Source organism: Lipophrys pholis (genome assembly GCF_963383615.2).
Source record: "Lipophrys pholis genome assembly, chromosome: 21".
Taxonomy (NCBI): Eukaryota; Metazoa; Chordata; class Actinopteri; order Blenniiformes; family Blenniidae; genus Lipophrys; species Lipophrys pholis.
The window spans coordinates 14767643-14778032 of NC_137649.1; positions in this window are offsets into that span (position 1 = coordinate 14767643).

Genomic DNA, 10390 nt, shown 5'->3' on the forward strand with positions numbered 1-10390 from the left:
ATCCTGTTCTCTATTTTCTTAGGGCATGAAAGACAGAAGTGCATGTCCATCCTATATTAGTAATATACTGCTGGACTGATTGCAGAGAATTAATCCCCACCAAAGGGCTTAAGAAAGGATCCTAAATCTTTTTTTTTTTTTACTGTTTTAATTCATTACCTTCATTCACTTACAAACTCTGGAGACTACATCTCTTTTCGGAGTTGTTTTTTTTGTCTTCCAGTCCAAAGGTTGGTAGTTGGATCCCTCTTCTTGAATTTACAAGTGTCCTTGCTCAACACCAAACCCTATAAACTGCACCCAATGGAAAAATGAGTTCAGGTTGTGAACAACAGTATAAAGTGCTTTGAGACTGCCCCGGCAGTGAAAATGTGCCGTATAAGTGAAATTTGTAACATATTTTTCTTCATGCCACACATTTGGAGTGAAAAGCTGTGTGGCCAAGAGGGTAAAAGTCCTTGAAACCTTAAATAATAAACGGTCTGACTTTTCTGTTTCTCCTATGTAGGGTTTTGAACACAACAATGTTAAGTGCTGACAGATGTGTTGCTGGTTGCATGGATCTAATGAACAGAGTTCTTTTAAATCAGGGAAGTATCGATACTTCTCATTAAATTCAAAAGGAGGTCTGATAATTGGTCTACACATGCTTGTCACATTGCATCATCTTTAATCTGTTTGTAGGCTGTTTCAGCTCCATCACCTCGAGACTCCTCCAGACAATCCCCCCCCCACCCTCCTAAGTTGTCCCCTCTCTATTCCTTTGCGTGAGCCCCGTGTGCCATTTGTCCGACACAAGCTGTCATTGTCCCGTGCAGACTGGAAAAGTGAAGTGGCAAGGTTAGGAGGTAAAACTTTCCAGAATTTGGAGGCCGCTGTTCCTGGCAGGGAGGGTGACGGAGCTGAATCCAGGGCACCCGTTTGGGCCTGGGCCTGAGTCGGACAGCTTTGAAGAAGGAGCTCCCCCCTCCAGGTGCCGGGGGGGGGGCCGACGTTTCAGTCGGTCGAAGGCAGCTGGGATCTGTTCAAAGCTTTGATATGTAGAGATTGGAGAGATTGATTCATTATGGCTACTGAAAAGGAAGAAGACAGAATATGCCCGAGGAGCTTGAAAAAAGTCAACTGCATGTAGATATACAATTTCATCAACTCTGTATGAGGCGTCCTCCTCAGTCTCTTTCAACATTTCATCTCCAGTATTACAATTTCCATACTTGAAAAGCTCTCTGTCTGCAAGGAGGAGAAGAAAAGATTGTTTCAGTGAGCGGGTGGGACTGTGTATGGCTAATTCATAGCAGTTATGTAACAGTCACTTGCACCAGTGAGTCTAAGAGCTTGTGGACATCCTTCAGGCAGCGCAGTGTGATAAATCATTGCAGGCCTGGGGTCATTTGGGTTTATGTTGGATTGATCCAAGCTTGACGAATCCACATGGAGATCACTGAATTTTTTTCCTTTGAAAAAAAAAAAAAAAAAAGGCTGACCTCTCAGCCAAATGTAACTCAGAGAAGGATAACCATGGACCGAAAAGCTTAGTATTCATAAAATTAACAATAATTACATCGGTTCATGCTTGATTTTACAGGCTTTGGAGCCATCTTTCATTCTTGAACATAAAAAAGGTTTATAAGCCAGACACCCTATTAGACATTGTTTGGAAATTTTCTTTGGTGTACATTTTCCCTGTCCATAGCTATCATTTCTGGCACTATCCTCTCAGTAATTAGGCCTGCTGGATTTCGATTCAATAATCCCCCTGGATTTGATCAAGAGTGTTTAGTTTTTTCCTGTCAAAGTGTGGCCCCTGTCCATCTTCCTTTGCTGCGAGTCAGCACTCGGCAGATCCTTTTTGGGCAGACTACTCAGGATGTCAGACAGGAAGAGGCGAAAAAGAAGCGAAGGCAAACTGGGCGATACCCAAAGACGGAATATTATAATACGATGAAGTGCCTGCATGTGCAACAGACTTCACTGCTTCCTTGGGTGATCGTTTAAAAGTACTGTAACCCTACTTTACCTACCTAAGTCTCTTCAGGTTGCCTTTTATAAAAATAAAAAGTTATTTTGAAAACATTTAAAAAAAAAAAAAAAAACTTTTAAAATTAAGTCAAACTGAAGTGTGAAGTTATATTCAAGAGTAAAGTGTATAAATGATATGGCTGTGGTTCAAGTGACAAACCACTGAGTCTGTCCAGTCCACTGTCCAGTCATTACAGCTCATTCACTGTAACATAAACAACAGTTTGCAAACAATAGTAAAATGGGAAGTAACAGCTGGTTTTCCAAAGTCAATGACTTGAGAGTGATATGCACTGAAAGTGTTTGGAAAGAAATAATTGTGTCTGTCTACATCTGAGCGAGACCCTATGGTATAGAATACATTTAACAAGAGGGAGTTTATTTTGCCCATTACGTCATCTTTTGCTCATTACATTCTGTGTTTATGGTAAATCTGTTCCATGGCGAGTCTATAAAGTGCAGTCTTGAATTTATTTTGGCTTCAAAAGTCTAAATATCACTTCTATGTACATGTTGAGCTCTAAGAAATAATGGGATGTTTATGGGTTTTTGGGACCAGTAGTCAGGACGGAGTACAAGTTCAAGGGTTAAAGTGACAGATTTGATTATGTGTGGACAAGAGAGGACCAGAAGTATAACTTAAATAGGAAAAGCACTGGTAATACGAAGCTGAATATTACCGTTAACTTTATAAAAAATCACTATGTGGAACTCTTGAATTTAACTCACTAAGTCTGTCTGTCTGCCTCTCTCTCTCTCTCTGTCTCTCCACATATAAAAAAGTACATTAAGGTTCAACAAAAAAATTTGTAACATTTGTGGTGGTAGCTGTTAAAGATCAAACGACCGAGCCTGGAACCCAACCCATTGGCTTCCCTATGATAATGCCTACACATGAGATGAAACATAAATTATTCTGGCAGCTCTGCATGTGCCAGCAAATGAGCTGCGTCTGCAGGTTTTCCTTCCTAACCTTTACCAGTGCGCCGTGGAAAGCTGGCTGTGTTAACAGTGGGCCTTTTTTGTCCTGTCCTGGTAGGTAGAGTTAAGGAGAATATCCGTATTATACGCTGGCGGAAAAAAGGCCATTTGACAGATTTGCACAGAGGAGTATGAAGGATGTAAGGTGAGCTGAGGCTTCCTGGAACTATGTGCTGACAGCAGTACCTTACTTACTGACTTTACCTACAGAACTGTGTGAAAACCTTTGGAGCAGGTTTGTGATTAAAGTGGCACATAACAAAACAGTTAATCATATCGCTGAAATGCACAGAAGATGATTGTTGAACATTATTACAGTGATTCAACAGGCTTCATCAATATTGTGGATTATTGCATTCTTGACAGCTGTTGAAGTCACATTTAAACTCACTCTCAGTTTCACATTTTAGCCAGGAACAGTTTTAAGGCACTTTGATGCTAAAGATGAAAACTAAGCAGTTGAAGGTCAAACATAACATAAATCCATCTTTCCGTGTGGGGTTTGCATGTTCCCTTTGTGGATTGTCTCTGTTTGTTTAAGTTTTGTAAAGCAGTATAGCTGGTAGATGGACGGAGGAGTGATTGGTAACCGGATACAGCTGAGGTGGGTGTGGCGGCTGGACATGTGGCAGCTGGATGGTTTGATGCTGGAAGCACGAGTGAAACAAGAAAGACCTTCAAGGATCCCATATGAAACTATGGTAGATCCATCTCATTATAGCACTGAAGAGTTAAGGTTTATGTGAATAAGAATGCTGAAATTCATCTTTAAGTCTGGTGGACTAAATAGGCTTTTCTTTGTATCGGCTCAGAAGCTTGAGCGACACTCAGGTCAGATTTCTTTATATACGTCTCAATTTGTTCACTTAGCCTGTTTCCATCGTTCTCTTTTCTCGCTCTTCCTTCAACGTTTCCACTTCATCCTCGAAATGTTTGACTATTTTTATCTTTTTTTTCTGGTGTTTCTAGACTTTTATGCACAGTGATGGATGGAAACGCTCCACAGCTACTGGCCAAGCACTCACATTCTGACTGAGGTAAGAGAGTGCCTTCCCACCCTTCTTTCCCTTTTAATCCCCCCAAAAATGCACTGAGAAGCAGTGTGAAGTTATTGAAAAACATTTAACTACTAATTCATTACCTGAAACGTTGATGTATGGCAAACGGTTACGGCAAACCGCTTTAATCTGCGAAAGTGGTCTCAGCTGACTTCATATGTCATGCATAATGAGGTCATGCTGGACAGAAGTGTTGTCTGTATTTTTGCAACAATCCATCAGAATCCATTCATCATTCTGCTCTGGTATATTTCATTGTCTGTCTAAACACATCCCCACATGGAAAACTAGGAGCACAGACCAGCATGGAAAAAATGACTGGGTCACAACAGAGTATTTTGAAAGGAGAAGAAAAAAAAAAAAAAAAAACAAACCCTGGAGGTCAAAGCTCCTTAGAACGTTACAATGGCAGATTTTTCACCGCTTGTCCAGGAAGTTTAAAAAAGAAAAGATAATTTTCCCGTCAAGGTATCAGCAGACGTTTGGACTCCTCGGGGAGCTTTTCGGGGAGCTTTTTAACTCATTTCCTCCCCTCATCTTGCTTTTCCTGCCATAGGCCCTCACAAGTCTGAATCCTGTTTGAAATGGTGACTAAACAATGTAATAAAGGTCAGACTGCAGCTCGGTAACAAGAACCAGCTTTTGATTGTCAGTCAATGTGAAACTTTCCAGTGTGGCATAAAGTGTTGGTTGATGGGTGAAAAAAAGAGCTAAGGTGTGGATATAATCCAAGAATGTGATGGGGCAACCCCGGAGGGAGTGGAGGTCCACAACTTTAGTGTCCATGTTTTTGTGCACTTTTGTGTGTGTGTGTGTGTGTGTGTGTGTGTGTGTGTGTGTGTGTGTGTGTGTGTGTGTGTGTGTGTGTGTGTGTGTGTGTGTGTGTGTGTGTGTGTGTGTGTGTGTGTGTGTGTGTGTGTGTGTGTGTGTGTGTGTGTGTGTGTGTGTGTGTGTGTGTGTGTGCGATGTAGTGATATGCCCTGCCAGGGGATTTTCCATAGTCACCGCTTTGTTCAGAAACAGATGCAATATTGGCAGTCAACTCGGTAGTCAGGGAGAGATCCGTAGAAAAATAAGACCTCAAAGCATTCTTCCTGCTGTCCCAGATAATTTCACACTCATCAGCGTTCTCACTGCCATACTTGCGATTAATGCAACTTTCTTTTCTCTCGTCCAGTCATAGTTTGACTATTGGCTTCTCTAGTTCCTCACTCTCACTTTTTCTCTCTGAATTAAGATCCCCCTCTGCCGAGTTTAAAACAAATATATCACTCGTGGACTACTTGATAGACAAGTACCTTTCCTCTTGTGGTTTTGAAATGAAAATGTATTTAGTTAAGACGGGACGGATTACACTAGCAAGTAATTCGCTCAGCTGTCTTTTCTTGTACACTGTCTGTTTCTTTCACTATCCCTCCCCCACTCCTCGCAGCCCTCCCTCTGCTGCGCTGCGTCCATGTGAGGTGATTCAGCATCAGTGCAAGTCTTTAAAGCGGCACGTGAGTGACCTCACCCTCACACATCTGCCACAGAGTTTTACCCAGCAGGGTACCATGACGGGTCCCAGCGCTCTACGGGGGCTGTAATCAACGCGTACAAATACAGAGCCCTGATGAAGGAATTGACCAAATGTGCACACACTGTCCAAACACAGATAATCACTTGTGTATACACAGAAAACTTTAAATGAGGGGAAAGTTGCTGGAGTGGTTCAGAGGATGAAACTATGAAACTAGTCCGGTGTCTGTACTACTAACTTAAAATTTTTTTTAAGTTATCCATAATTCAGCAGATTTGTACTTTTTACTTCTTAGATTTTTTTTTATTGATGCTACTTTCTTTTTGGACTGCACAGATCGTAGTTGTGTCACAGAACGGGGCCTGGACTGTGTAACCTATACAAGGTGTACCCTGCCTTCACCCCGAGGCAGCTGAGATTGGCTCCAGCGTCCACAAACTGAAATTAGGCAAAGTGTCCTAGAAGATGGATGGATATGTTCTTTTTCTTTTCAACCTAAAATATTTCCCCTTGTTTTTTTCTTACATCTTTGCGTGCCTTCCCTCCATTAGGACCATTGACACCCTCAATTGATGGAACAGTAATACAGAAAAAAAAAATGCTCCCATTGTGTGACAATTAATTCATTTAATGCAAAACAGATGTAAAATCCTGAAAACTACATAAAAGTCCCAACTCGATGGAAAAGACCGGCGGTATGAAAGTTTGAAACTTGACCTTGGAGTGCAGACACCTATTGTGTGTGACGTCTGTTTCAAGAAGGGTTTCATAGCAACATGATTGAAGGAGCATCAGATAACAGTGACGACGTGGTGACTCAATAAAGAAACATGTTCTTACTGGAACCTGTTCAAGACAAATATTGGAAATTTCATGCACAAACAAGACGGCTCGTACAAATGGTCTTCAAAATGTACGTTTCAGACTCGGAGGGCATTATATTAGTGCCGACATTTATTTTACATCTACTTGAGGTCAATGAAATTTGCATTTATAATTTTGCCAAGACCTTAAAAAAGCATCGCCTGTAAACCATTCCAAAAACATTTGTAATTGAAAATATGTCAAATCACATTGTTTCAATTATAGTTTTTGGAAAAAGACATTCTGTAATTGCAATGCATTAAGTGACGTACGTTCAACAGAACAGTTCCTGTGTGAGCTGCAGATTTTATAGTTCGGCTTCAAAGCTGCATTAAGAGATTTTTGTTGGTCACTTGGTGGCTGTGAAACAAACAAGTATGTAAACGCAGTATTACGATATCCTCAGTCCATAAAGTAGTGTGAAATTGTTAAACAATTGCCCATAACCAACCAGGCGGAGAACGAAAAATATTTGCATTCACCGAGTCACGTCTCTCATCACCTCATTAATGTCAGCTGTCTGTCCTAAAACGGATGAACACTTGGACTCTTCTCACAATTTTGCTGTTCCCCTTGCCAGAAAAAAAGAAAAATACAATCCAGCTTCTTTTGAATGTACGCTCACAGAATGATGTAGACTGAAGGTTCATGGGATATATTGCATTAAATAACTAAGACAGCAATGCTCAGCTGAGCCTAATGTATTTGGGGAATACTTAAGTTGGCATCATTCTCGGCTCATAATTGCTCTTTAAAAGTATGAAGGAGTCGGAGCAAAGTTTTTCCAGGGTTCTTTGGGACGTGTGTGAATGCTTTAATAACGCAGATACTTGGATAAACCAGTGAAGTAATTGCAAGTTGCATTTTCTCCGCGTTTGAGAAATCATTTGATGTTTGCATTTTTGCAAGACCTCAGGACTCCAGCCCTCCGTGGGATATCAAATTACCAACCTTGGGATGTGAAGAGAACGAGCTCTACGAATCAAGCCACATCTACCACAAAAGAATGATGTGGCTTCACATGATATGGTTCAGTGGTTATAGTCTGACCTTTCATGGTTATTAGTTTCATTTTTCACACAGTTCAACTTGCAATATGATGCCTTGCTCTACAATTGTTGCAGGGTTTGCTTATTTCCTTATTGCTTTGCGGCGAATAGACGTCGCAGATGGAACTGCAGACAGGAGGAGAAGAGAAAGATTTCAGATTCGTGGCTGCAGCTCGGAAGGACATGGAGATGATCAGTTTAACAGAAGAGGTGGCAAGTGATATGATGAGCTGGAGGCAGGTTGTCCACTGTGACGTCCTCTAAAAGCAAGCAGGTGAAAGACAAAGAAGTCCCTCTATATACCTGTGTTTAGTGCACTGATCAAGAAGTTATTGACTGGAGAGATTCAGAAGTAGTGCCCTTGTACTTCACAGGTATAGAATACGTATGGATTAAATGCAAGTGTCATGGTTAAGATGCCTGACTCTGGTAAATGAAAGAGTTGTAGGAAGGACATGGTTCAATCTCTTTACCATCGCTACAGTAAACAAACCTATGTAGTTATCATGTACACATGCCTTCAGACTGGCTTGGTTGTAATAAACATGCCAAATTCCAAAGCATCTTAAATGTATCCAGTCTTTGTCTCAGTACTTGGCAAGAATAGCCCAGGACATTTATATTAATTCTTTTTATTATTGACTTAAAAAAACACGTTAAGTGCATCTTTAAATGCATTTGCGGTTGTCAAGGTTGTTAAAGGATCAGTTAGGCAAACATAAAGTATCACTGTAAAGTTGTTCCCACAATGTCCCAAAACACCAAAGGTTGTTCCTGCTGTTGCTTCCTTTTGCTTCCGTTTGTCGGACATGGTTTCGTCTCCTCGTCCGCCAGCAGGCAGCTCCTGCTGTGATGAGACTTTTTTTTTTTTTGGGCCGATCGGCCTGAGAAGATGTTGATTTTCCCGTTCACAACATCTTCTGCCTCTGCCGTTGAGGAAGTTTTTTTTTTTTTTTTTTAAATGCAGAGTGATTAATAACGCATAATGTAAATTATTGCCCTGGATTCCTCTTCAGGAAAGAACGTTCTTAAATTTTCCATGTATGACTTCTTTTTGCTGTGAGATGACTTTTCAAGATGTAATGTTTTCCCCCTATTTTTTGTACTTTTTCTTAAAAAAAAAAAAAAATTAAATAAAATTGATTTAGTGGCCTAATGCAATTTCCAAGAGGGGAGGAGTATAATGCTTGCTTTGTAGTCTTGCATTGGACATGCAGATTAAGATTTATTTGGTAACACTGAGTTTCTGTGTGTATCCGTAGTCATGTTTGGACGTCTTTGTGTATTTTAGTGTGCGTATTACTTGTGTGCATGTGTGATCTCTCTGGAGGCATATGGACAGCGCATGCCTCCACACACACACGCATACACGGAAGTACTTGTGTTTCTGTTTATTCCACATCTGTCAGTGTCCTTCTGTGTATAAATAAATCTGGTCCCCGGAGCACTTTTCAATGACAGCGAAGAGATAAGTAACATTGTATTTTGTGAGCACAAGGATCACATGATTTATTTGTCACTACTGTGTTGTGTGTCTGTCTGTCCCAGCAGAACCGTGCAACATTTACAACTTTATGAAGTCTGACAAAGTGGGAATGAGTGTAAAAGACACATGGAAGTGGAGAAGAAATCCAAAAAGTGTTTGCCAGGTGGGAACAAACTGCATTGGCAAATGGTGTTTCACATTTTAAAACATTTTTGGAAACGTTTTTTGACATTCCATGTGCCGTGAGTGAAACGGTCCACTGTGCATTTTACTGGCTGACTCACCCTGTGCCATCTCGGCTGTCCAACCTGCGAGTCGATTAAAAAGGGCCTACTAATTATTTGCAGCAACCGCATTTACCGAAGCTCGAGCCTCACTGAATTTGAGCGATCACAGCAGCTGAAGCACACTGTTCAGTAACGTAGACACATATGGGGATGAATTCCAACCGAGTAACACAATTATTCCACCTCCATCTCACAGATGGCAAAGAAGAATAAGTCAACTTGTCAGATTTTCTCAGGTCTATAAATGAGCTGAGAGCGAGAAACAGTTTCTATGCTATACAAGCATGCTGAGGCATGTCTGCTTCATATTATGCAACTGCAAGCCAGGCCCATCTTTATAGTTTGTTTACAACTTCTCCGGGTCTGGTGATTTCATCCTTTAGTAGGCTAGTGTATGTGCGGTATTGGATGTGATATACCATCAAAGCAGTGAATGGGATGTAAATTCTACTCGGTTTGAGTGTCGGGGTAAAGCTCAAAGGGAATGATTCATAGTGTTGTCCGACAACAATATAAAGAGTTTGATCAGGATCCATACTGTCAAGAAGCTGTCTCAAACATATCTTTCTCCAATGTAAATAGAGTTTTGCACTCAAAATTTGACCCCAGAGAGCAAACTTGATCCAAACTGTGATTTGACTCATGTTTCACTCATTGTTTAGTGTCACTGTCAGAAATGAAAAGACGTACATTTAAGAGTTTGTGCCTTCTCTGTGTGATCCACTGGACACGCGGTAGATCAATGCTATACATGTGGATGTGAAATGATGTAAGGTCGTTATTTTCATACAATTTGAAGACATAAAAGGTGTGTGTGTGTGCGTGCATATATGTGAGTGAGTGGTTAACAAAACAGTTTGTCCATCCAGCAACAGTTCTATTGGAGTGCTTGCACTTTAATTCTACTCTTTCCAGATGGGGGAAAAAGAATACCACTGCCTTGATAATTTTCCAGAATCTTCCAGAATCTGGCTTTAAAGGTGCATAAACCATTATGCAGCATCCTGGCATCTAAAAAGTGAAACCTACTTTTCTGGTGTGTATCTTATCTTGTCAGGTGTACAAACCAGACCCGTCTTAAAAAAACTTTTTTTCTGAAAATGTTCCACAACTTATAAACCTGCTTT